Consider the following 6,762-nt stretch of genomic DNA (forward strand, 5'->3'; position numbering starts at 1 on the left):
TCTGCCTCCCCCACACACACATACCCTAGGATGTTGCCTCTATGAGACAGGCACTTACCTAATCCACTGTTGTATTTCCAAAATGAGGGCCGGTGCCGGCACAGAGCAAGTGCTCACTAAGTATTTGTTGGCGGAATGAACTGTCTGTGCAACCACTTGTATCTGGCTTGTCGTTACGTCCAGGCCGGTGTTACTCTTGCAGCAGTGTGTGTATGAGAGGGAGAGAGAGAATGTTTCTGATACTCCAGACTACTACAAAACTTATGCAGAACTACAGAAATTTTTGCATGTCGGAACTGAGTCAACAGAATGTATGGAATAAGTGTGAATGAACGCGTGGGATTATAATTAGATGACAAACTCTGGACAAGTTGCCAAAAAAAAAACCCAACTCTTTTATTCTTTTTAAATTTTTATTTATTGTTTTTTAGAGAGAGAAGGAGAGAGACCGAGAGTGAGGAAGAGAAACGTTGACTTATTCCACTTACTCATGACAACCTTGGTTGATTCTCATACGTGCTCTGACTGGGGATTAAACCCTGCAACCTCAGCATGTCGGTACGACACTCTGGCCAACTGAACTACCTGGCTAGGGCCGGCTCTTTTCTTCTTTGAGAGTACTAACCTCCATGTCCCGTAACAGCGTCAGTGAGTTGATTTTACCTCCACGGCCTTACCTGTGCTATGCCATCTCGGGAACTCTCCCTTTCTTTCTACCTTTCTCATGTGGGGCTAGCATAGAAGCAGACCTGACTCCCTCGGGGCTGTGATGATGCTCTCTCCACGCTACAGGCTTCTTGCTTGATTCTGGCTTGAACATTTGCGATACATTATGGCAGCTACCGCAACTCGCCAGGCCTGGAGGGCCCATGTTTATCAGGCCTCTGCTACACGTTTGGTAAATTTCAATGGCTTTCCTAGCTACCTTGTAAGGCAGGTATTATGCATATTTCCCAAATTAAACACACACACACACACACACACACGAGCACAGGAAAGTAAGAGGTCGTTTTTAGGTAAACCAGAAACCAAAGAGGTACATATATCTTGGGAACACAACATAGTAGGAACTCAGAATGCAAGAACAAAAACGTGTAATAACAGGGCTGGCCTTGTGGAGCTGGGGAGTGGGGATAGGGTACCACCGGGCTTGGGAAAAGTATAGCTCAGAAGCTGAGGAGCCAGCCAGGAGCCGGGACACAGGATCCTGGCACCAGGAATGGCCGCATGGCCTTGAGCACAAGTTTCTGCTGGAGTCTGTGCTGGGCTGAGGAAAGGACACGGCCCGGGAGAAGGCAGGAGCGTCTCTGCAGTATTAAGGCAGAGCCCCTACTTTGGGGAATATGAGACTTTTAAAAATTGAAATATAATTGGCATGTAACATCAGTTTCTGGTGTACAACATAATGATTTGATATTTGTATAAATTGCAAAATGATCACCACAATAAGTGTACTTAACAGCACCACACATAGTAGCAAATTATTTTTGTCTTGTGATGAGAAGATCTACTCTCAGCAACTTTCAAATGTACAATACAGTATTATTTACTCTAGTCACCATGGTGTACATTATACCCCATGACTTAATTCATACCTGGAAGATTGTACTTTTGAATATAGGATGTCTTGCCTGACCGGTCGGTGGCGCAGTGGATAGAGCATCGGACAGGGATATGGACGACCCAGGTTCGAGACCCCGAGGCTGCCAGCTTAAGCGAGGGCTCATCTGGTTTGAGCAAGGCTCACCAGCTTGGACCCAAGGTCGCTGGCTTGAACAAGGGGTCACTTGGTCTGCTGTAGCCCCACAGTCAAGGCACATATGTGAATATAGGATGCCTAAATGGGTTCAGGTAAAGAGTCCGGAGACTCCAGAAATCAAATGGACCTAGTGCTCTGGGTTTGTCTGGGCACTTGGGAAATGAAGGGGATAAGAGATGGCATCCTGCTGGCATCTGAGTACCAGGATGGGGACCCACTGTAAGGGAACGAAGCTCGGAAGAGTGTATTCTGAGGGATTTGAACTCAGGTTTCACCTACCTCCAAATTCCAGGTGTTGTTCACTTTGGTCTGATGTCTTTAACTTCCTATATAAAAAATAAAAGGACATTAAACCTTCCACTTTTCTTAGAATATATGACATGCTTTAACTTTGACAACGTGGCAGGTACCTCCAGAAATAGCCTTATGTAAAGCTGGAAATACACTCTAATTAAAGTTACTTTTTTATGGTGATTACACATAATGCTACGTTTAAATCACACCCCCAAAAAAGTCATATACTTTAAAATGCAGAAAGTATTTCCCTTACTCTGAGTTTCATGAGGATTTTTAAATGTTGCTTAGAAGCTCAGTGTACCTCTTGTTGGACGGATAAGACACCTAAACAATGAATGGTCTGACCATGTTTATCTTTGTTCACGAATAATATAAATTAATACTAATCCATCGCTCGGTCCTTAGACTCTCCGAAAGTAAAGCCGCAAGGGAGGGGATTTCCATACTGTGTATGGTTGCATTAGGTCAGCAGCATTTTCCGCTCTGGAAATCATGAAAAAGCAACCATGAGAATTAAAATTAAAAAACTTTTCCACTTGGAAATTATGTTTTTACTTCTCTTTTAAAACCCTTGGATAATAAAAAGTAATCTAAATTTCAACTGTTTAAAATAAAATAAGGAAAACACTTCAGAGCCAAAGGGGGAGCCTGCGGGATGCAGTGCAGAGTATATTTCTAATGTACACACTTGTATTAATATAAGATAATGTGTAAAACAAATGAAATAAATATCTGACTCAGGGAGTTCTTATAAAAATAGATGACAAATTAGCCTGACTAGGCAGTGGCTCAATGGATAATCGGCCTGGGACACAGAGGACCCAGGTTTGAAAGGTTGAGGTTGCTGGCTTGAGCGTGGGCTCATCAGCTTGAGCGTGGGGTCGCTAGCTTGAGTGTGGGATCGTAGACATGACCCCATGGTCGCTGGTTTGAGCCCAAAGGTTGCTGGCTTGAGCCCAAGGTCACTGGCTTGAGGAAGGGGTCACTCACTGCTGTAGACCCCCCCCATCAAGGTACATATGAGAAAGCAATCGATGAACAACTAAGGAGCCTCAATGAAGAATTGATGCTTCTCATCTCTCTTTCTTTCTTTCTGTCTGTCCCTAAAAGACAGAAGAAATTTTAAAACATAAAGGAAGAGATGAATGTGACATAAAAAATTTTTTAAAGTAGAATATATAACTAATTATAAAAATCTTGAAAAAAATTAAAGATAAATAAACATCTAACTTAATGAAAACACACACACAGACACACACAAAAACAAAAAAACAACAAGGGAGACAATGTCATTACTCAAAATAGGAAATTATAAAAGGGGAACCACAAGAGTAGGGGGAAATAAATAACTTGTAAGGGAATAATAATTTGCTCAACTCTGCAAGTAATTTAAAAGCATGAATGAAATGGACCCTCTTCTAAAGATGATATAATCTGTAGAAACTGAACCTAGAAGAGATAGAAAATCTAAACAGAAAATGATCATAGGAGAATTAGAATTAGAAAACTGCCAAAGAAATGCCACCCCCACGTGTCCCTGTATTCCTACTAGAAAGGTACTCAGATGATTGATTTCTCAGGGAGGCAGCTAATTCCCAAATTAACTGGTCCAGCTGAAGAGTCGGCAGTGGCTCCAGGCAATGTTGCAAAGGCCAGTGTTGCCTGTGTGTGTCTAACCGAACCCTGGTAACTCACAGATCAGAGAATCCCATCAGGACAACCAACCCAGCACATAAAAAAGCAAAAGAACATCTTCCTGTTTTGTTTTGTTTTTTAGCTTAAATCTTACAAATTCATACCCACACTTAGATCATACTCCTTTTCATCAATTCACCAGTATGCACCAAATGCTTATTATGTGCCCAGTACCATCCTAAGTGAAGTGGTGAATGTAACATAACATCTTTTCAGGAAGAACATTCAAGCAGAGGGGGCAACTCGTCAAAGGTCCTACTGTGGGGATGTGCCTGGCATCTTTGAGAAACAACAAAAAGACCATGCAGGCTAGAGCACCACAGGTTAGGAAGAGAGTCGTAGGAGATGAATTTAGAATTAACAGGGCCAGATAATATAGGACCCCATAGGTGACTACAAACTTTTTTACTTTAATTCTGAGAGAGACAGGAAGACATGGGAGGTTCTGACTAAGGCTCTGCTCTGACACCTAAAAGGAACGCTTCCGCTGCTGCAGAGGACAGTGGCAGAGGCAGGGAGAAAGGATAGGAGGCCTTGGCCACAAATCAGGCAAGAGATGATGGTGGTGGGGACCCAAGTGGCTGCAGTAGAGGGGCTGGCAGCTGGCTGGATTCCGATTATGACATGAGAACCTGTCAGAGCTGAAACAACGTACAAGCACATGCTAGCGCATGGGCACAATCTCTAATCATTCAGCAGGGTTTTCAAGATCAGTGAAAGACCTTGGTCAAGGACAACCAAAATAATATTAATAGCATTTACCCAGAACTATGAACGAGGGGCAGAAAGTTACCTTAATGAAGCCTTAGGTCCTATGGAGATTTTAAAGAATATATTGATATTCATAGTCCAAAAATCAAACAAAATTAGATTTGATCAGATTGATCATTGTGCTTATTGCCTGTATTTGATAATAAAGTCCCTTTTTTGAGTTCAACTCTATCTTTATAAAACTCCTTTGGGTAATTTTAATGCCATTTTGTCATCAATAGTAAGATCTAATAATTAACAGGCACTGGGTTAATTTCTTTACATTTATTACCCTAGTTAATCCTCACAACAAGCCCAGGAGGCTGACTTTATCATCCTGATATTACAGAGAAAGAGACTGAGTCAATGGAGGGGCTAAGGGAACCTGGCCGGGCTCTACAGCACATCAGTGACAAAGCAAGGGGTGAAATCAGGCCTGGCTGACCGCAGGGCCTGAGGTCTATTACAAAATCACTATGCATTGTTCTTCATTTGTAATATCCATTCCATAAAGGGATAGAATAATGTCAAAGAAGATTCGGCCATTTATTCCTTTAGTTGTTTATTCGCTCAAACACATGTTTAACTGAGCATGCGCTATATGCCAGGCACAGCGCTGAGCATTCAGTAAATGAGCAAGACGGCAAAGCCAGTCCTTAGGGGCCTCGTCATTTTCTTCAGCCAGGTCTTGGCAGTGAAAGGCCACTTGTTCCTTATTCACCTTCAGAAAAGTGTTGAAAGACTGGTCTTCTGGACTACTTCATGGGGGGTTTATTCAAGGGATCTGATGGCCTAGGTTTCTACTCCAGTGCCTCTCCCTTATTCTGTGATTTAGGAGTCAGCAGGTTAACTTTTTAAAGTTCTATAATGAACTATAACTTGAGCACCTCCCTTCTCCCCCTCGGGCCAATAGAGAACCCTATGCCTATAGCAGCAACGACTGGGAAATGATGTACTCTTTCTTACCTGCTGGACCCCCAGCCAATCCTCTGAGTAACACCTATGACCTTGAAGCAGTTCTGCATTCTGCAAATAACTGGCATGCACCAAGAAGGTGTAAAGGGCACCCATTTTTCTTTTATGAAACATTGGAAACATATATACAAAAGCAGAGAGCATAATGAACTCAATACCCAGTTTTAACTATTATCAGCTCATGGTCCCCTTCCCCAATCCCTTGAATTTTTTTGAAGCAAAACCCGGACATCTTGTCATGTCATCTGTAATACTTCAATATGTATCTCTAAAGAATAATAAAAATTTTAACCAAAATCCCTTATTACACTTAAAAATAATTAATAGAGTCCTTAATTGGATGAATTATTGGCTTGCTGGAAGCCACAAGGAGAAAATAAGAGGAGAATCAGGTCTATGCGAGGCAGAGGCTTAACCCAGGCCTCTCCGGACCCAGCACAAGGGAGGCAGCTGCCCGCATGGTCAAGGCAGACTCTCAGGCTGAGGGGTGGGGGTCGGGGTAGAGGGGAACAGAGGGAATGAGTTTGAAGCCAGCATTTCATGGCTGAAGCAACGTAGAGCAGGGGTCCCCTAGTATCTTTAATTTTCTTCCCAAAGCAAATTGCATTTCACTTGAAACAATTCTGTATACATTTTTCTGCTCCCAAGTTGCTAGGATTTTAGAATTTATCTTTTTGTCTACTCTGAGGCACTGTTGTCAGTGTTAGCTTGCAGGTATGATATCACCCAATTAGCTCACTGAATGCTTACATTAGTAAGCATTTTAACATAACACAGAAGCTCACATGTTTGAGAGAATCAAGTTTTCAGTATATCTTTTCTCCCCTAACTTCCCTTTATTTGTTCTACAGAGTTAGTAACCCAGTGGAAACCTCAATTTAATTCTCTGCTGCTCTGCTTTATTAAACCTTCACTTCAAATATTTTTCTTTTTTTCCTAACTGTAATTTGGAGCAATTTGGTTGCTTCAAAACAAGGGCGTTGAAAATAATTGAGCATCAACAGTGAATATCCAGATGATCAGCCCCCACTTTAAATACCAACGTTACCGCGAAGTCTAGAGTTCGGAGGGGGATATTGGCAAGTAAGTGAAGGATGATGCTGAGAAGTCTAGAAGACAAGGAACACTAAGAAGGTGTGAAAGGAACAAACTTCAGATACGCTGTAACCTTCTTCTTTGAAAACCTCAGGGAGCTTGCTTACATGCAATGGGAACATCACTCAGAGGAAGCAGAGATAAGGAGTCTAGATGCAGAAGCGTGACACAGCCCGGAGGCACTGGAAAAC

This window comes from Saccopteryx leptura, chromosome 3 (genome assembly GCF_036850995.1).
Source record: "Saccopteryx leptura isolate mSacLep1 chromosome 3, mSacLep1_pri_phased_curated, whole genome shotgun sequence".
NCBI lineage: Eukaryota > Metazoa > Chordata > Mammalia > Chiroptera > Emballonuridae > Saccopteryx > Saccopteryx leptura.